The 22241-nt window shown below is 43.7% G+C and overlaps 1 long non-coding RNA gene and 1 other non-coding gene across 2 annotated transcripts; both read right to left on the minus strand.

Moving 5' to 3' along the window:
- Positions 1 to 4149: 4149 nt before the first annotated feature.
- Positions 4150 to 4222, minus strand: TRNAR-UCG (transfer RNA arginine (anticodon UCG)). The gene has a single exon. It is a non-coding gene; the product is annotated as a tRNA-Arg (tRNA).
- A 5403-nt stretch (positions 4223 to 9625) lies between these two features.
- Positions 9626 to 20304, minus strand: LOC140216707 (uncharacterized). Its single transcript, XR_011893354.1, has 2 exons — positions 20238 to 20304; positions 9626 to 12818 (listed from the first exon to the last, which is right to left on the minus strand). It is a non-coding gene; the product is annotated as an uncharacterized lncRNA (long non-coding RNA).
- Positions 20305 to 22241: the final 1937 nt, after the last annotated feature.

Consider the following 22241-nt stretch of genomic DNA (forward strand, 5'->3'; position numbering starts at 1 on the left):
GTCGCCAGGTGGCTCCCTTTTCGTTACCGTTGGTAATTGTAGAGAAGGAGTGCAACGATACCGTGGGTCGGCCTCTCCAGCGCCTTTGCTCGTGAAAGCCGCTCGCGCTCGGAGTCCGTGCTCTATCTAGACTGTGGCCGCTGTGCTGCTCCTAGTCCCGTCAAATAAACACCTTAACAGTGTTAATATGCTGAGACTGCAAGGCAACGCAGGCTATCTCTAGACAGAGATTAACTAGTTCCGGTATTTGATAAACCAACAATTTCAGGCCTTATAAGGCGAGCCAGTCGTTGGACTCGGCTGATTGTAATGCTTTATCGGGACTTCCCCCTCGCCCGCAGGTTAAATGTACGGAAACAGCGGCCCCGAAAAACTGGACACGATGCAGATTGCGGAAGCTGACATTTCAAAAGGCCCCCGCAGCAACATTTAGTTGCTGCGGGGGCCTTTTGTCTATGGCGTAATTGGGTGCGAGGCAGTTGCCGCTGGGACATCGTCATCGAGCTCTGTTTCCACTTCAGGAGAGGCTCTACTTTGAGTTACTGTCGTTTCTCTCAGAGGAGTTCCTTCGACAGTGGTCAGGCCGTTTCCTGTCAGTGGCTGATGGACGCGTATGGCTTAATTTTCGACAAGCCTTATTCCTTGTAGTGGCGCCATCAAAAGTATTCACTGAATATACATGCATGTAGGTGCCCGTGATTTTGGTGTGCTGTCGTATGCATGATCATCTTTGTATATACACATCTTATGGCATCGCTAATAATAATTAAATTTAATTATGGGGTTTTACGTGCCAAAACCACTTTCTGATTATGAGGCACGCCGTAGTGGAGGACTCCGGAAATTTCGACCACCTGGGGTTCTTTAACGTGCACCTAAATCTAAGTACACGGGTGTTTTCGCATTTTGCCCCCATCGAAATGCGGCCGCCGTGGCCGGGATTCGATCCCGCGACCTTGTGCTCAGCACCCTAACACCATAGCCACTGAGCAACCGCGGCGGGTATGGCATCGCTACGAAACTACGTAAAGTCGCATCATACTTGTACATAACAATTGTGTACACTGTATAGACTGAACATCATTTTCTGTAATGAATAAAGGGAAAATCAGACGTCCACCCGTTCGTAGCAATTGCTACAAAGGAAACCCATGCGGGTTCCTCGAAAGAAAAGCCTCATAGTTGAAGAAAAATTCGTCCTGGTCCGGTACTCGAACCCGGGACCACCGCCTTTCCGGGGCAGCCGCTCTACCATCAGGGCGAAGTCGAATTTGTCGGCAACTAAGAAAAATTCGGGTTACTAAATATTTACGAGCTTTTGGAAGTAACCGCTGCAGGTGTAAACACTACCGGGGGTGCACACTGTGTTGCGCCATAAAAAACTAGGTCCTTAAAAATCGGCATGAAATGAACATGCCTAGGATAAATATGTTAATGAAACTTTGTCATTCAAGAACCTTGTTTACATTTTTGTACATATGCAACGTACGACAGTTGGCTACCGCCGCCGGGGACAGCAGCAGGACATATTTTATTCTTGTCAAGCTTCTTCAAGTACACTCATGAGGACACGTTGCTTCGTCTATCCACGACAGAGGTACAGTCAACCGCAAAAGTTTACGGGACGTAGGATCTGCCGAGAAGCTTTATTCCCTCGAAGCGTGGTCACACAGCCTCGAAGTAAATGTTCCAGCATATAGTAGCCTTCGCCACCTACACAGGTATTCATTACATACGAACTGCCATGCCTTAACAGTGCAGAAATTGACATTTGATGGGGAAACCTCTGTCCATGTACCTCTGTCCACCACAGAGGTACATGCGTTTCTTCTTTACAAACCAACAACTAGAGCTACAGCTTATCGGTGTAAACAGTGGTTCGATAAGCTAGCTCAGAACCATCAGTGCAAAGTTTGTAGAGCTCTGTGCCGCTTACGCTTGGGTGTCGCATTCACCAATGCATATACGTTTTTGATTGTTATGACTGATAGCGCCGACTGTAATGCCTGCGGTGCCGAGGAAACTATAGAACATCTACTGTGCTACTGCCCATCTTTTCAAAACGAAAGACACGACCTCTGCACAGCTCTCAATCAGCTAGATAGAACACCGTTCACCTTGAAGAAGATCTTGGGACCATGGCCTCGCATATCGCAGCTACAAAAGGCCACAAAAGCTCTGCTGCGATATTTGAAGGCTACTGGATTGAGTCAGCGTCTGTGATCCGGACTGAGTGACCGAACGATATACCCAGTAGACTTTCTCTTCTTCTTTTAATCTTTCCGTCCCCTTTTCCCTTTCCCCAGTGTAGGGTAGCCAACCGGGCTCAGTCCTGGTTAACCTCCCTACCTTTCCTTTATCATTTGCTCTCTCTCTCTCTCTCTCCTGTAGAGCGCATTGAAAAAATAATAATAATAAACATTCCAAGGATCAGTTTCCGATAGTAGTACTGCGTATCCCTTTTTACAATCGCTCCAGAAACATTGCTTGAGATCTAAAGAAACTACAAAGTGACTATGTAGCTGCCTGCGCGGTTAATGCTAGCGTCCTCAAACAAGCTTTGAATCAACGATTGCTGCTACTCCTAATAAGGGTTATACATTTCGGCAGCATGTGACAGTGACGGTTACAAAACATTTGTCTTCGTTTCCAGTTTTGCAAAGAAAGCTTGTCTGCTGAAGTGACGCTGCCAAGCGAAACAGCGAAAAAAGGGTGCGTGCAACCCTCGATGTTGCGAAGATGTCAAGATGGCTGCGATGACGAACACCGGTGCGTCCAATGAGATTTTACATCTGTCGCGGTCGCCTCGCATTCAAAGCTTTTGCGTATGCTATAACATGGCGGTTCCAAAATACTCAGGCGTAGTATGCTGCAACGAGGTTTTTTGCGCTAACGCGCGAAAGACGCTGCGCTAACGCTAAAAACGTGCGCTAACTTTTCGGTTTAGCGTGACCGGCTTTGAATGGCTAGAGTAACGACATGGCGGCAGCGAGGCTATTGTGTACTAGAATCTATCTAATACACTGTAGCGAGGCACCGGTCCTGCTTGGATTTCAGTTAGGCTTTGTTGCTTGTTCTTCGCCTTGATAGCAAAACATAAATGGCGGAATCCGTTTTCGCTTAGTCTCATGTGTGTTTGAGGCCGAAGTTTTGGTATGCCGTCATTATTAAGGTCAACTTTCGATTGTGCCGCTGCTGGGCCAACAAAAGACACGTCGCCGCTCCTATCGAAAGTGCTTTGACTTTTACATACCAGATGGCGCCACAGGATTTGGTATTTGCCATTCATTCGTCATGCGGAACGCTCTACGTTTTTAATGCGCCGAAGTTCGCCCATGGTTCGCCTCTGAAGCGCTTCGCTAAAACTGTCTCGTTTTCGTTTACGCTTACTACATGCACGTCCTGTTTCCGGTCGCGTGGCAGAAGTTCGGTTTTATGAACCTTCAGACTTCCCCTCTCCCTCTCTTTATCTGTACTTGCGTGCGCATCTTCAATGGGCGTCTTTAGTACCGCGTCTTTCAGTTTACGTATGCTTACGCACCGATCACATGTGGCCGCTTGTTCCCAAAGGTACTCACATACGTGCACGCACGTTATGAACACGTGCACAGACACGCAGCTAAATTTGGGACTACACTATAAGAAAAAGTTTGTAGCCTTGGGGGTTTATATCTGCCACACAAGGATAATCGTCATCTGCCTTGACTGCGTTTCCTTTCTTGAAGACGCCGTGCCCTCTACTTTCCTGTCGTCAATGATATGTCATGCTGATAACGCGCATGCCGTTCGTTGTGATAAGTACCGGGCTCGTAGCGTTAAAGAAAGGAAATGCGGGCCAGACAGATGACGATTGTCGTTGTGCGGCAAATGTGCACCTCAAAGGGTGCAACTGTTTTTTAGAGTGTAGTTGGCTGTATTACAGCTGCGAGTTTTTCTCGCGTCCTTTTTTCCTCAGCAGTACATTTCAATCAGCGCGCGCTCATTTTCCGGGTAAAAAATGCACAGACGGATGGAAGAGCAGAAGTTCCAAATTGACGCAGATAAAGTGGAAGGTCATTTTGGATCTCTGATCATGCGATTGCAATGGGTCGTGGCTAACGTGGCTACAACGGCCACTCATTCCGCGCAAAAAGAAAGTCTAAAGCCACGCGTCCGCGACAGGACTCGAACCTGCAATCTTCTGATCCGAAGTCAGACGCCTTATCCATTAGGCCACGCGGACAGACGCTGCTATGTTCCGAACACGCAGACACCGCACCGCATATCGCCCTCCCTGTTCTTTTTTTTTTCTTTTTTTTTCATAGCAAGGATGGACCGTTTTAGATTAGGGGACGGAAACGAGGCCTTGCGTACACGAGAACTAAGGGCGACGGTACTGCGTATGAGCAGACCACTACGCCTACTTGCGTCCTTGGGCAATGTATGTTGGGGCGGCCGAAAACATCGCTGCACCTAAGCGGTCACGTTACCCACGTGACTCTCGCGGTGTACGAGAACTTACGAGTAGCTAGCTGGTAGATAATGTGACAAATATTTCGCCAAGTGTCCACAGACGTCGTTTTTATATATATTGGGGAAGTTTAGCGCGTCTGGTATTCGGGTAAACGCAGGCGGGAGGCGGGGGAGTGAACGGGAACGGCCTGCATGGTGCAGCTACCTGGTGACGCAAAACTCAAACGGACAAAAACAGCTAACATTGCTGTAACCAAGTCTATTCTACTTCGCTGCAGATGTAAATTTTCGGTACTGGCGTAATCGTGTTGTTGCCAAAAATTTACATCCGAAGCAATGTAAAATACACTTGGTTAATGCAATATTAGCTGTCTTGTCCGTTCGAGCTTTGCGTCACCAGGTGGCTGCACCATGCACGCCGCTCTAGAGTCACTGGAAAACTCTACGCCGCTCCTGTTTACGGCTCCGCTCCAACGCCCCGGGGCGTCCGCCTGCGTTTACCCGAATACCGGACACGCTAAACCTCTCTGTTAACTCATTTTAATAAGAATAGTTTTATGTGCTTTACTTCATATGCTTGGTTTCATATTTTAAAAAATGATAACGCAGCAAAGAGCAGACGTTGATGGCGCTGCGAGCGCATGCGACCTCACTACGGCTTGCGTTTTGGGGCCGCTAACATATAACGTGTTTCTGACTGAAAGCGCAAACGCAATATAGTCGTGATATGTTTCCTCTGATATCTTTCACCATGGCCTCCAAGATTAATTATGACCGTTCGATTTCGGAGCTCATGCTTACGCAGGTATCAACTCTTCGTCGTCGTCGCTGTCGTCGGGTCAGCCACACTTGTTTTGAGGGGCCCTGTACAAACCTTTCCCAAGCATTTCACACTCACCACGATAGTGTATAACTACCACTGAAATCCTTACGAACGAGTTGGGAGTGTGCTCCCAAGCGAAATAGAGGACGATCCAATCGAAGCGTCAGCCCCATGATCGCGTCCCCCATCATGGCGTGTCGCGGCCCGGCTGTCCGTGCCGATCACGACGTTTGGCTAGCGTAGATAGTTTCTCCCTCCGAGACACCGAGTTCTTTGGTTCGTTCCGCTTGCTCAGGCGCACGTTTCGTCTTTCTGTGACTCAACAGCATGCCGAACGAATGAGTGGGCGGTGCAAACGGGGTGCGATAACGCTATCGCGTTCCACTCTTGAATGCGAAGCTTAAGCGTCCTTTAATTTTTATCCTATTATTCTAGATATGTTTTCTACGACAAGAAAGCAGTCATGATTAAGTAAAAAGAAATATTCTTTATATTATACTTGTTGGGAGTACTACTTAAGCTTAACAATTCTCACAAGTGCTAAAGAAAACGTTGACCGAAATTGAGAATATAACTTAGAGCAAGTGAGCGAGCTCATTGTTATGGCTTCTAAGCAGTGATGCTGTCAGGAATTGGCTCCAAAGCAGGCAGCGGAGGTGATCGGCGCATTCTTGTAGAGGTATTTCGTATTTATGATCAATATGCTTCAATGTCAGGGGGCAAAATAAATATGAGAAAATGTGAAGCATTAAATTTAGGTCGCGCCGAAATAACGCTACCAGGGGGCATTAAACAGACCGAGCATATGCAAATACTAGGTATCAAATTTTGTACAAGTGGTGTTTCACCTCACACGTGGCGAGACATTGTCAGCTCCATTAAAGAACAGTCGGAAGCATTGACTGCGTCGCCACTGCCGCTGGCAGAAAGGGCTTTCTTCATTAAGAACGTATTGTGCAATAAACTGTGGTTTGCTGCAAGGGTAGCTCTTCCGCCGTCACCAACAGTACGAGTAGTAAACTCACTTATTTTCTCATGGTTCTGGCTAAACAAGTCGCAATACGTAGCGCGCAGCAATTTTTGCGTCTGCCAAAATCAAGCGGAGGATGCAGCTTGCCGTGCATAGTTACATTCGGTAGGCTGTTGTGCAGTAAGAGTACATGCGATCTACTTGATGATAAGGAGTACCCTGGTGGGCCACTGCTCCTTTATTGGCTGGGCCATTACCGTTTGAACGCTTATGCCGCAGAGTACAGGCAACTTGCTTCCGACGGCGGTAACGCCAGCACCGCAGTATGCGGCGGCTGCGCGCTTGCAAAGCCAGCTTGTACAACTAAGAATTACAAAGTGGCGTGCGACACCAGTTCCCGGCTTTGTGAAATGTTGTGTGAGACAGCTGTACCTCCACGGGCAGCTACTACATAAACATGGACAGCCGTGCTTTCACCTGATTTGCCCTCTCAAGTGAAGGATTTTCATTGGCAATATCAGTGCGGCATTCTACCTACAAGAGACGGGCTTGAACGCTGGCATATGGTAGCGAATGATAAATGCATATATTGCGCACAAACAGAGACCAACGCGCATGTAGTAAAGGACTGCATTGTAGCACGCACCTTCTGGAAGCTACTTGCAAGATTGTTCGGAATATCCATCGTGCGGCCACCACAGCGCCGAGATCGGTTTGCGAGTCTCGTCTACTACAGCGCTAGCTACGTTTTGTGGTGCTTCCGCAACATCGCAGAACGACCTCGGCAGTCAAATAGAGCAATGTACCCCAGAATTCGCAAACTACGGGTGATAATATGGGGTCATCTTGAAGAACAGTTGTTCAAACTCGATGAAGCCGAGTTTCTTCGCCGCTGGTATACGCGGTACATAACCGTCTCCCGAGGCAAAGTCTTTCTAAGCCAGAATAATGCTCAGTTCTGTTGCCTGAGTTGAGACTGTATCTGTATGTGCCCCGGGTACCTTTCATAAATTCGAGGCCGACAATAATGCTTTTGCGTGGACGCTGTAATGAGTTTTCTTGTTGTTGTTGTGTGTGGCAAAGCCAGTGTCAAGCAGACACCATTTATTATTTCATTTGCTAATCTGCTTTGTTTACATCAAGTATGATGTATTACATGTGCTGTACATTATATTGTACTTTTCGTTCATACCAAAGTTGCAAGCGTGCCTACGGGTGAATAAATTTCCTTGTCAGCTGTTGTATGTGCACATCTCCTAGCATAGCTTCAAAATTATGTGTCTGTCACACCATCGTTGTACATATTGTACATAATTTTATACATGAGAAAGTTTATGTGTAACTGTGCCTTTCCTTGCGTCTATGTGGTTATATGTTACCGAGTGAGGATTTGGACACTGCTTTGAAAACGTGCCGTATGTACAACGCTTCGTTTTCTATACATTATCGTCCTAGGGGAATTGTGCCGTGATTGTGACTGAATGTTCGTATCGTGTGTTGTTGAAATAAACGTATTCTAAACAGACGGCTAAGCGTATTAGTTCAGGTACTGCGCTAAGTTTTTCAAAATGTCGCTACTTGTTCATTGGTTCTCCACAGACACGCTTAGGTCCTCTTTTCCGCCTTCAAAAGAGCTTTTCTATACGTATTTTAGGCCATGATTATACCTATGATGGCATATCAGACTCTGTGTGGCTCTCAATTCTTTAAGATGTCAGGCGAAATATTCAGTATGTTCAAGGGTATGATTTGCCCTTATGGGTAAGAATGTATTTCGCACAGTCTGCATTTTGCGGCTTTTTGTGGTACGTTTGTCACGTTCTACAGCCGCCATTACGGGTTACTAGGTCACTGTAGTGCCCTATCAGTTCCTTTTGGTCGGGCAGTACGAAACTGTTCTGTTTCGTGTCGCTTAGACAACTATGCTCTCGCGTGGGTTCGCGTTACCATCCGCGTCTGTCCGCTGCCAGCTGCTTGCTCTGCAATTTCTGTTCCGCTCTTGTTGATGCGTGATCAGTGTCCCGCACGGAAAATCGACTGCTTTTTCCTTTGCACAAAAATTCCTTACATGCTACGAGACGTACACTTAAATCGTGGACCACAAGTGTTACACGCACCTGCATCTTACTTTACCGCCGTGGCACTTTATCGCCACGTACAACAGGTATGTACTGATGTAGACGTTCTTGAAAACTGCGTTTTCGATACAATGTCAACGTTACTGCCTCCTCTAGTTCCCCGAGCGCGCCACGCAAGCTCCATTGGTGTGTCGTGGGGTGCGATAACGGCGTGCTTTCTGCTTGGCCGCCTACACGTCTTCATGTGGCGTCCGGGGTGGCAGGCGCTCACAACGCGTGACAGCTGGGTGGGGCATAGTGGCATCTTCGCTGTGTCCCATTTGCCCCATTTAAAAATCCAGGAAGCATGTGCTGCTGCAATGCGTCGTGCTATGGTATATTCGAGGGCCGTGCATACTGGTTTCCGTGGCCTTAGAGTTAACCGCTTCATCACATCTGGTCGCTGCTCAGTCGCCTGACCACCACAGCGGCAGGTAAACGCATCCTCGAAGAGCTGGGTTACCACCCTGCGGAATTCCCGACGGTCAGTACTCCGATCCCCAGGTGCATTCGAGACAAGTTCGTACACTGTAAACAAACACCCAGATGGGCGTTTTTTGCTTGTCCTCTAGCGCATTCCCTTTTGTACATCTTTTTGCTCCCATTGAAAGGGCGTACGATAAAACTCCCATTGACGTGGGCATTAATTGGGCACACAACGGGGGTACCGTATACGCCCACTTCACCCCCCCCCCCCCCCTATTTGACTGGGAGGTACAATGGGAGTATTGTGAAGGAATTAAAGGCATTTTAGTTTAGGTGCGGCAAGCTCGTAGCGAAATGCATGGTGGCGCGGGTCACGCGCTTACGCAGTACCAGACGGAACACCGCAGGCCGAAATGTCGAACGCCGGCGATCAAGGCTCAAGGGAACTCGGCCGTCCGTGAGCTGCCACCCGAGCAGGCGTCGCACCTGCTCGGAGCGAACGCCGGCGTCCGACACCTTGGCCTGCGGTGTTCCGTCTGCTGCTGCATGGGCGCGGCGTACCGCCACGAAGCATTTCGCCGCGGGCTCGCCACACGTGGTCCAATCGACGGCACAGGGCCACCGCTGAATCGACCAAGTCACGCGCACACGTGGTCCGATGGCGAATGAACCCGTCACCGCACGTCTTCATTTTTTTTCCCTTTCGCTGATCACAGTGCCCCTCTTTGCAAAGCTTTTATACAGTCGTCCTAGCTTATCGGCAGTGCCTCCGAGGCCAGCAAACGCCTTCGAGAGCAGTTGCTACTTGCTGAAAGGAAAAATGCACGAGACACACACTGACAGTGAAGAAAATTTATTTTACACCAAATGTAAGAAATATAATATGTTCACTTCCGGGCCCAAAAGAAAGCACATTTCTGCCCCAGTAAAACAATTGTCTGGATTTTAAAAAAGAGCACTGTACATTGTAAGCATGCCAGTTGCTAGTATTCTACATGTCCTAATACAATGAAATTAGTAAATGAAAGAAATGCTAAGAAATCTTATCTCGTTTCATACTGAACTGTAACTACAGAGCCATGTGTTTGAACTGTTACTTTGTACTGACGCTCCACACTTTTGCACAGACTATATATTGAGCTCGCTTGACTAAGAGTAAAACTTCATTTGGCCTAGTTGGCACATAATTCTGAACTTAAAACTTACAGCGCAAACACCTAAGACGAACCGCAAAAGGCAGATACGACACACGCTGGCACTAACTGACAACTTCTTTATTTCTTCGTCGTCGATGCATATATATGCCCTAGGCCACACAACTGCACAGGCGCACACATTACATTACAGAGATCTCCCAAATTATCACATATGCAAACGTAGGAACTCAAATTCAGGTGGGTGCAGGGACAAAGCTATGTCACTGATGCAATTATCATTTTGCCTTTTTATGTCGTAGGCCTCTAAGGCAAGCCGCGCAAGCTCATTCATGCTTTTGCCAAGAATCGACGTCCCATCAAGTCGTGCCTCACAATTTTTGCAAGAGTTTATATGCGCAACAATGTGCACTCTTCTATCTACATTTTTGTTTACTTTTTGTGCATGTTCCCTGCGCGGTCCCTTAAACACATAAGGTCATCTATCAACTCAAGAAAATTGCTTGCAGGCATAGTGTTCCTTTGGCGTTTTCTGCACCGAACAAGCTTTTAAAGCTATGCTCCCGCACCTGCGGAGAGGGCAGAGGAGGACGCCGAATTCGGCATGATGCTTCATACATGTTGTGCGCGGTCGGCGTGGTTTATACAATTCACTCTCATGTGCTAAGACATAGCTTGGCTAGATAGGGCATTGCATCAATGAGCGACTCAGGGAACATGCGCAACAAGTAAACAAAAATGTAGATAGAGGAGCGCACCTTGGTGCGCATATAAACTCTTGCAACAATTGTGAGGCACAACTTGATGGGACGTCAATTCTTGGCAAAAGCAAGAATGAGCATGTGCGGCTTGCCTTAGAGGCTTACCACAAGAAAGGCAGGGCGATAATTGCATTAGTAAGATATCTTTGTCCCTGCATCCATCTGAATTTGACTTCCTACGCTTGCGTATGTGATAATTTGGCAGATCTCTGTAATGTAATCTGAGTGCCTGCGCGGTAGTGTGGCCTAGGGTTTATATTGCATCGACGACGAAGAAATAAAGAAGTTAGCACCAGTGTGTGTCGTATCTTCCTTTTGTGGTTCGTCTTAGGTGTTTGTGCTGTAAGTTTAAGTTACTTGACTAAGCCATTCCTAATTAACAGTGGCTGGTATAATGAGGCCGATCAGTGGTATTTTGCATGGACTAGCACACAAATATGATAAATGTCAAAGTACTAAATTAAGAAATTGGGACTCATCACACAAACAAGCTACATAATTTAGTGCTGGATTTCTGAGCAAGCTATTAAAAATTATTGTATTTTACGAACCAGAACCCACCTTCTGATTATGACATGCCATAGCGAGTAACCCGAATTAATTTGGACAACCTGGGGTTCTTTAACATGCACCTGTCTAAGTACACAGGTGCTTTTGCATTTCGCTCCCACTGAAATGCGGTTTTGTTTAAGACTACATTTACGAAAGTTCCAAACACGATCCCCCCTATATTTTTACAGTGGGTGCTCTTTAAATGGAGCCTCAAGGTGCCAGGGAAATTGGTTCCATTTACCAGGCATTATATTTACTGAGAGACATTGCAGAGAGCCAACCAATTATCAGGATGGTGTCCTATTTAAGCGGCAGTTTCGAAGCGATTTTCGTTTATCGAGATTCCACTGTAGTCCATAATAGTGGATGAGTTGTGTTCTGCATGGACACATTAGCATGGCTACCATGTTTAGTTGAATATTGTGCAAGCAGCAACATTTCACTGTACCCAGTGCAATATATAAAGCCAGCAATGTAACATGTTGCAAATGCAGCCACGAACAAGTACCTTCCCTGATCATATCCAAAAGCAGCATCTTTATACGAAATTAGTCATGCTTTCTCCCGTTTAAGTGCCTTGTTTTCAGAAATCAAATCCTCCTTATCACATTGACCTCCAATTGTGTCATTCCCCGAGCTGAGGTCATTTGAGATTGCATTTAATTGCCCTTCAAATAGCATATTGGTCTTATTTAAAAAGCACATGGCATCACAGTGACCACCTAGACATAGAATTCGAGCTGCAACACAGTGGCAAACATTCTGAGGTAGAAGCCTAACTATTCTTTTGAATTTGGATGCATGCTCAAAACACTGCTACGCAATTGCAGACAGGGCTGATAGTGTAGCAACCAGGACAGATTTAACGGACATAAAGGAGCAAAATTGTGTGAGCTTCGAATTATTATTCTCTCTGAGGAACCATGCTGTCCAATTATAAAACGGGGATCAAAATAAAGTAATTGGATAGCAAATCTGCATTTCATTAGGTAAATAAAATACTGTTCATGCTACCTTCCAGGGTGCACACTACATTCCCTTTCCTTGAATGTGAATTTGCTACCTTTCCATGGGTTGCCAAATGTATAGGTGTATTGTTGGTCAAGGGTGGTGGAATGGATATAGGTCTCAGGCTAGAGGAAATATTTAGAGAAGGAGACTTGCCAGGTTGAACAACGAATGTCTCAGGCTGGAGCCATTTGGTTCTCTTGCAAAGATGTTGCCTCCAGCTTGAGACTTCCTTTGTTGGACAACTGTTGATGACTAATTTCGCCATCTTTTCATTTACCCTCGTCTTATTCAACCTATTGCTCCACGCAGCAGCTGCACTTTCTTTAAAAAATAAAGATATTAATGAGCTCAAAGGCTTTGTGCATGGCTGCATCCCCAAATGCAAAAATTTGTTTGCAGAGTGAATGACAGAGTTGGTACCTTTCTTGAGAATTCAATAGGAAGAACCAAAAATTAAACTAACAGACTGGTTATGACGACAAGTAAACATGAATTGATGTGGAGTGCCATTTCTTCATTTTGCACCAGGCTTGGGGCCAGCCAGACTTCTTCCTAAAATTGAGAAAATTTTTCTAATGAAATACATAATAAGAGTATTTTCTTCATAATCTGAAAATAAAAAACATGGTTATTTGGTTATTCATATTTAGTTGGGAACAGTGCGAAGGACACTGACGAAGTAAGGGCTTATGCAGTAATGCCACATAGTGCTGGCTGAGAACAGATTCAATTTTAGAACAGACAAACAGTTAAGTACTTTGGAATGCTTCCTAAAAGCCATAAAAAACCAAAGCAGGAAGCAGTTGTACAAAATAATGTATGTGCATGAAAAATGCATCTGATCATCGGTTCGCAGACATGTATGCCATTTGCTTGTCAGTTAACAAAACACGTGTTACACTGAAACATTTCTCCTAAAATTTGGCAATTCTGTGGGCTTTCATTATTGCTCGGGTCAGTTGGTTTATGTTGTTACTGCTACTAGTGTACGGTGAAGTGTAATGTAGATGGGCAAGTACTACTGACAACTATGAACATTGGCAAATTTTGCTGCACCAGGATAATGCATGCATTGTCCCGCTGCAGCGAAACTTTCCAGTAAACATTCACAGTTGTCTGTAGCACTTTCCCATCTGTCTCGCCTCACACTGTTCCATCTATAGCGCTTCACCATACTGTAATATGCACCACCGACACAAAATTCTACCCTTCTGAAGTTTTTACTGCTACTTCGCACTCGTCACATTCAGGCCGCCAGGCGTACCGAGCCCAATGTTGTATAACTGCATAGACTGGCAGCTCCTGTCATGGACTTATTCTGGTGTAATGGCACCACAGAAGCAAACGAAGACAAAGACATGCAGGACACAAGTGCCTAACCTCAACTCTCGCTTTAATAAGAAAACAGACATCATATACATCACATAGTGACAGGAAGTGATGTCATTAATTAAAAAACAAATTCTTTGTGCAATGTAGCTGAGAATGACTGATGCATTTGTCCTTTTCGTGCTAATCTGCCAAAGCTTAATTATCTTATGTACATCTGCTCATAATTTTTGGCTACAAGTTTTGATGAACACAGGAACGAACCAATCTATTTTGCAGTGCATCACTATGTGCGAATGAGAGTTATTCCACACAAACTTCATTAGCCGCAATCTCAAATTAATACAATGTGTGTATGCAATGCAAGCATGACTGGATGGGAATGGCTGACTGTACATAACCTCCGTTGCACAGTGCACCGCCTGCAAATTGTGCTGCACGCAACAAATTAATTTGTTTTCCTGGCTTGTCTTTTTTTCTCATCAGAGCAAATCGCTCATCACATGTTTCATACAGAAAAAAAATTTTTGCCCGTAGAGACCAGCTACACAATTACCCATGAAAATTACAAATGCATACGAAACAACTGCAACCACTTTTTTACTTCATCTCATTCATTATATTCCATATTCATGCCTAATTTAGTTGCGCAAATCATTGTTTTCTCAGGCCCTTGTTAGGAGAGTTTTGTGCTGTAATAAAAGGCAGAAGCCAAAAAAAGGAAAAGGTTGGTTGTGGTTGAAGCACAATATGCATCTAGTGAGCTAGGCCGCAAGCGTTGTGTAGTCTGCTGCCATCATAAGGCCGTGCCTACATTGGACAGATGGGATGCTCTATTAATGCGAAATCAGGGAAATTGAGGGAGTATGAGTCATCCGTGTGAAACAATCCTCCATCACACAATGTTAAATACTGCAAAGAATGTGACTGCGGTCCTGTGTTCCACAAAACTTGCGTTTTAGCCAGGTATTACGACCTGACAACATGCAAGGTAATTGTGGCTTGCAACATTTAAAAAGTATGACGAATGTATCAGTGATCCATTAGTTGCACTGCATAAAGAATTTCTTTTAACAGATATCATCACATCATGTCTCCACCTGTTATTAAATATTGCCTGTTTCCTTATTTTAAAGCTTGAAGTGAGATCCGGTGCTTGTGTCATGTGCGTACATATCTTTGTTTACTTTTTGTGGTGTCATTACACCAGAATTTATATAACCAAATGGCCACACACTGCTTTTGTCACGTTATAGTGGTGCTTGCAAAGCCTCCCAAACAGCAGCCTATTTGGTCAAAACATGCTTTTTTGTACATATGCTCTTCCAAATAGAAAAGCTATCAAGAAGATAACAAGAATCAAGAGCATTAAGTTAAATCCACTGCAATGCTTCACTTTTTTGCCTTTATTCCTTACACCTAAGTGGATAAGAAAGAGTGTGAATGTTACAGAAATGCACTAAATAAGTTGTTGAAATTATGCAAAAATGTTAACGCAACTAAGCATAGATTTATGTGCAATAATAGACACCAGTCTCAATTTCCTTCCTTCTGACATAAACATAGTATATCTTATTCCTTTGGCATGAAGGAAAGCATATGTAGACCAGACAAGCTTATATTTGAATGAGAGCCTTCACGATTAAGCACCACTATAATGTGACCATAAGAGTACATACACTGTAAACAGTGCAGATGACAGCCCAAATTTCATAAGTGCAACATGTTAGCGAAAGCAGCAACCATTAACCCAGCAACTAATCAAATCCCACAAAATAACAACAAGAAAAAAAAAAGATTAATGTGTCAGCGCAGCACCTGTTCTCTGAAGTTACAGAAAAGTGGTATGCTTGTTAACAAACCTGAAACCACAGCACATTTGTATCTGACCACCCCCTGCCTCTTTATGTGCTTTCGTGCCTCTGACAAGGCATTACTGGATATTTATTTGCTTGTCTGTTGCAAAAACACATCAATTATTAGTCAGTGCACAGTGCACCATGCCATTTATCTATGTGGACTCACTTTGTGCCCTTAGCACTGCTCTCACCTATTCAGAACTAAGGATTGCAAAAAGACTTGTTCCACTTAAATCTACATGCCTTAATATGTGGGTTCTGCAGTTGAAATAGGGTAATTATAAGTAAAATGCATGACATGTTCTGATGAACTTTGTTTTCATAATCTAATTGTTTATTTGGGCACATAACCAGTCAGATCATTTGTACTAAAACAAGAAAACAAATTCAACACACTAGGTTATACTGGTTGGTGCTCTATTGACTTTAGTACACACATTGAACAAACGACAGGCAGTGAGAAATACCAACAACCACTAACTTCCACACGGCATTATTGGTCACATGTGCACGATATAGCTACAAAAACCCAAACGAAAGTAGACAAAGAAAAAAGTACATTTTAACAGAAAAAGAACAAGACAAAAAAACTTCTTTTGGTAGCTAAGTCACAATCAAGGTGTAAATGACAGCTATAGTTTGGCAAGCACACATGTAGTTACTTTGCTCAGTTCCTCGATATCCCAATTTCTTGTTTGACAGCAACACCAACGGGACACCTACGCATATCTATTGCACATGCCATTTTTGCTCGCTCCAAAATCCTTTCGTGGTTATTCATTTAGTACCTGCTTCGCCTGTACTGGCATTGCAGGGGGGGTATACATTCTGTGTAATGTAACTTACATTCAAATCAAGCACACAACGCAGGGAGGGAATTATCTTTGAAAACTATGCAAACAATTGCAGGCTGAAAAACCTTGCAGTCCCTTTGGTCCAAGGAAAAAACAATGTGAGGCATCACCTATAAGTAAAGGAAATTAATAAACCTTTTTAGTGTAATCTCTTTCTTGTGAGGTATGATGATAGCCTGATATGAATTTCTCTATCTCTACATGTTTGGAACAGTATATGCTTGAAATAATCTTAACTGAAGAGATTTCCCAGTCTTTTAAATCCTGCCATTGCAGCTTACCCTTACTCTCAGTAATACAAAGCCTTTTAGTATGACTTCCTATTACAAATTTAACTGCCATATTTTGAACATTTTCAAGCAGACCAGCTGACTCAATATTATGGGGATTCTAGCAAACATGTACTTATTTGATTAGTGAATGCACATAAGCAAAATACCGCTGTTCTTTGAGGTTTTCGGGAAGCCAACAAAATGTGTATGGGTGGACACACGACAGCTACTACACCAATAAGCATCGTGGCCAACCAAAATTAAGTTTATTCCTATATGGGCGGGCGCGGCGGAGTGTGAGCAGACAATGGTCGGCTTTTTCTGGAGTCATATACAAAGGAACCCCAACATAACGAATGCACTAAAATCAGCAATTTGGTTTGTTGTACTCAGATTCGACCGTTTAGTCAAATAAGTACATTTGCAAATGGATTGTTTTCCCACGGAAAGGGCCACAGTCAGAAAACACAAATCTGAATGAGAAAAAAAATTTTGAATTTGAGAGTCGGCGACCAAAGATACGGTTTCACGGTGTGTTAACGATACCTTCACATAGGTAGCATGAAGCAAACCCAGCCTTGCTTTCGCATCCACCCTGTCCTCTTTGATACTGCCACACACAGTGGAACGACACCATCATGAAAAGTGCTGGCAGTGGAGGTGAATGCTTTGTCTGTATCAAACTTCAATGCATCTCTGAAACTACAGATTATGCAACCCCGTGTACTAAACACGGGGGAAGACTGTGCACATAATACCACGCCATATCAGCACGTCTAGTCTTTCCACACGCAGCAGATCACCTCTAGAACAGGGTGTGCAGGCTCCAGATGTGCTCAGCTGCGCTCACAGCCATGGCGCTAGAAAAGAAGACGCACGGACTGGGCCCTTCTGAGGGCCCCCTTAAAAGCTCAGTTTGTCATTTTTTGTTTCTGTAATAGGCTAGTGATAAAAGTGAATTTGCTTCATGCCTATTAAGAAATGTTGTACACATGGTAGAAAAATTATGAAAGTAGAACATTTTATTACTTTTCACCCCTCTCAGTTGGAATATCGTACAAATGCATAAGCAGCCATTTTTGCCTTGTTTCATCTAAGATGTTTTTTTCATGCTGAAAGAAAGGCATGTGTTTAAAAAATAAGCTTGGTTGCAACATGTAAAGGAATTATGTAATGTCACAAGGGTTCCTGAAATCAAAATATATTTGTGATTTCTTTGCGACTGGAACACTCAAAAGGAAAACGACCTTTTAAACAGATTAAAACAAAGCCACAGCACATGCACCCATACTAAGCCAGGGACTGTATCAAGCTGATATGAGAAGACTTTCAAGAAAGAATCTTTCCCGGTTTGGGAAAATTCTTAAAACAATGGTTAATACCTGGCCCCACGCCTTAAATTTAGAAGGAATAAAGTTCTTAAGCTACTCTGTGTTCTTTCTTGAACCCAACAAATGTGCCTAGAAAGATGGGTCAAGTCTACATCTTGCCGCATCTGTGGCAAGGTGTGAACAAAAAACTCGCTTCAGCTGGCTGCAGTGCTCCCTGCGATGAATATTCAGGCAGAAAATTGTTACCCCAGTGTGACTGTGCACCCAAGAAAACAAAATGTGGTAGACTACATCAATGCAAACGGAAAAATCTTTAGTCCATGCTTGCTGGCAGCCTGTGTCTGTATTGGCCTCTAGGAGAATTGTGGCCCCCACGTGCTGGAATATTTCCGTGGCATAGAAAACATTGTGTGATACCAGCTATCAAGTGCTACCATGAAGTAGCTACCAGCTATCAAGCTATCAAAAGAGCTATAGGCAATTTTGCTGCAATAACAGTACTGTTTTTATAGCATTCGTTGTGGGGAGTGCAGCTTGCCCCTTTTGTCGGAGTTCTTGCTGAACGGCGATTTATTATCAGTTTGTTATATGTGGAACTTGAACAGCTTATATTTTTGTCTCCTCAATCCACACTTCTGCTGCACTTTTGCCAGCATCTCTACACAGGGTGTCTTGACTGAGGTCATACCAAGTAAGCACGCTACAAGCCTTGTATGCATTGTTTTCATGACTCTTTCGATGACCAAATTTCATTTTCAGTGACTTTATCAACTAAGTATCTAGCGGCAGCTTGAACATGGGTACTCATGAGAACTCGCACCAGGCTTGGTCAAATACGTCCAGCAATGCAGCACTGAGTAGTGAACCATGCTGTAAGAGTTGGAAACTAAATTGCCACCTTGTGATTGAAACTTTTCATCCTTACAATCAAGGCTTCAATTGCCCAGCCAGCGAGCTGCAGCAAAGGTGTGAACTATAGTCATCTGATGTCACATTCTATGTCATAGCGATAGCAGGTGATCCCTCCAGTGGTGGCCCTCAAGGCCAACAGGCATCCCTTTCTATGCACGTGCTTGTGTAGGACTGGGGAGATGGTGCCAGTTTGTTCTTCAGCATTAACACTGTTCACGCTGTATCAGGAACACATTTTCTTACTCAGTGCAATAGCCCTTGAACCTACATAATTGCCAATGAGTCCTTTGTCGACCAACCTTTCCTTTGCCATGTCATTTCCTTCTGCCTTGATGTCACAGCAACTTCAGCTATATGAAGCAATGATGGTGTTTGAGTACCCACACAGCCTTGCAGCTTTCCAACCTGAACATTGCTTCATTAAAAGCTGACATGATTTGGTCTCAGCAGACAGATCAGAGTTTAAAAGAAGCCTTAAACTTCTTTCAAAGTCATTCTAACCTTGTCAATAATCCCGTGCCTTTTGATGTGTTATTCAGCATTGTCCAAAGCAAGTCGGCTCTTAAAAATCAAAATAACAACTTTGTGAGGCCACCTACTAGGCTACCACTGTCTCTTCAGCCAGCCTGAAGTGTCTTGCAGCCATCAAAGCTGGAGTGCAAAAAAAACGACAAAGAAAAGTGTGGCAGACAAAATGCTCATGGAAATCCATATGTTTATGGACTGTTACACTTTTTCCTTTCCTTTTTGACCAAGGGGCCACATAAAGCCATGGACTGTTACACTGACTGAAAAAGATGGTGGCTTCCCAATACAGTCTTGATGTACGTAGCTGTTTCAGTCACGAATAAACAGCCAGTTGCGCAGTCCTGCACAAGCACAGTGTACAGATGCCCATGGATTAAAATTTGTTGTGTGTGCATGTGATACAGTGTACCACATTTCATGTTCCTGAGGCTGCAGTACACTGGGAAGACTGGTTGCAACTTCAATAGTAGGCCCTTAGAGTATCGCAGCCCTTTGTTCATATTTTGCTGCAGATTGTATCAAATGCGAATGCAAATTGTTTTGCAGGACACGTCAGTTCAGTTCAAGCACTTAGACAGAGTAACCCAAGAAATAGTTTAAGCCTCGAAAAGGTCTTAATGCAGTCCCTAGTTTAGTACAGGTTTTCGCCTGATGTTTTGGCTTCTTCTACGGTATAATGCTGTTGCTTGCTAGGTACTGGTGGTGTGATGTGCACACTCTCTTGTGTTGCTATAACGACAACTTGTAAAAAAGATTTTCCTTCCTAACAAACATTTGGATACAGTGCCTGTGAGCTCATCTTTTAACCTGTTTTTCATTTGATCTGTGCATTTACATTGAATGTAAACTAGAAAATATCAGTACTGAGAATCACAAAAGAACACACCTGTGTAACGATTCTGCCGAGATCGTGGGAGTGGTCCAGCCACAGGATGCAACGCAGGTAGAAAGGCTTCCTGAGTTAAAGCAAAATAACAATCGTTGTAAGATGCGAATAAAAAATTTTATTCTGTGAGGCTTTCGGCATGTATACTAATTACCACATTTGTATGTAAAATAGTTTTGCATAATAGCTGAGCAAGGTTAACGTCTCGCCCTGTGACTGTCAGCCAATGCTACTCATGGCAATGGTGGAGAATATGGCACATCCTTTCAAATGGAACTTTTGTGGGTTACATGAATTTAAAAGAACTTAGGTTTACATAATACATAACACCTGTGGTTAGAAGGATGTCTTGCATGCAGCACCAATGCCACAAGTGGCACTGCTTAACACTTCCAGGGCCAGACTTAGTACATAAACAATACAAATGTGCAACAATGTGAACAGGTGGTTAGCTGCTGCTATAACTCAAAGATTGCATGCATCATGTAGATGTGAATGCAGCTCCCATCAGGAGCGAGTTGCCCTTTAGTGCACTTCACTTCTCTTCCTCTTTTGTCTTCATTGCATGTTGGTGCCATATGGTAATAATGAACAAAAATTAAGCACTTCAGTTCCCATTCTTGTTTTACTACATGCTGTAAAGTCATCTAAGTGCGCTTAATACTCTTAAGAATGTACTTTAGCCATTTTGTCAATATCTTTCGCTTGGCTTCACTACACCTTAATGTAGTGCAAATTCTAGACAATGCTTACAAAAAAACCTACTCCACACAATAACACCTCCAATTAACAGTACACAGTCTATGGCTTCGAGATGTGTACATACATACTTTATACATGGTTACAATGAAAATATAAGTGGCTGTTCTAATACGCACACTTAGCATACTGCATAACAGTCACCTGGTTCCAAAATGGCTTTTTGTTATCACCCATAGGACGGCCACAACTATAAATTTAATTCTGGCAGTAACTTAAGCCACGGCCAAAACCTTCATAGTGCAATCAATGAAAATTTTCGAATTTAGAGCAGTTAGACATAAACAGGGCAAGTAGTTTTAAAGTGTTAAATAATGAACTGTTATGGAATATGGCGGTAGAAGGCCATGCGCCTGAAACATAGGTACTGTTTATCATATAAGCACATTCTTATATTTTTGCTTAGTTTCCTAGGGATTGCATCAAACAGTTTGCTTGTGTAAATTTTGCTACATGGCTGTATCGTATTAGCCCTTATCTTTTCACATTTGGCTTACTGCAGCTTTATGCACATGCATAAAGCTACTACTGCTACCACTTTCTACACTACTACCTACTACCTACACTACTAACTTCAGCTGAAGGCCAAGCACTATGCTGTCCAACATACATGCATTTAACAACACCGAACAGTAGACAGAGAATGAGCAACTCTTTTAAAAAGTGCAGTTCTTTGGAGACACATTGATATATATCTGGAAAACAGAGATTTTTGCTAAAGTTATAACTTAATATAATTGGTACTGAGCATAATGCATCTTGCAATAAACTTGCATTTACCGCACACCATTATACACACTGCGACCTCTGCAGCTTCTCCACAATCTGGCACAATGTGCTCAAGCTGCCTGTAAACCCTGGAAGGGGTCTATGATAGTTTAAGAAGCTTAGCAAACATGAGAAAGACCTAAAATGAAGGTCAGAGAAGCAAAGCAAATTTTTAACCATTCCTCTCTATGTTGCTATGAATGTCAAGGTTCCAGCAAATGATGTGTTTGAACTGTGTTTTTAATCGTGCAATACTAGAGAGCACATTTTTGCAATAATAATGTGACAGAGAAGAATGACAGAAACTAACTTAATGAATATTTTTCTAAACTTGCATGAGGTTTTCATCATTATGCTGATGCACACACCTGCATACCTCTACTGTGAAGTCTTGTTTCAGTTTATTTTATTGTCACATAGTAATTTACATCATACACTTGTCCTGAAATACATCACGTTGGGCTCCTTCAGTATTTT

This window comes from Dermacentor andersoni, chromosome 3 (assembly GCF_023375885.2).
Source record: "Dermacentor andersoni chromosome 3, qqDerAnde1_hic_scaffold, whole genome shotgun sequence".
Lineage (NCBI taxonomy): Eukaryota > Metazoa > Arthropoda > Arachnida > Ixodida > Ixodidae > Dermacentor > Dermacentor andersoni.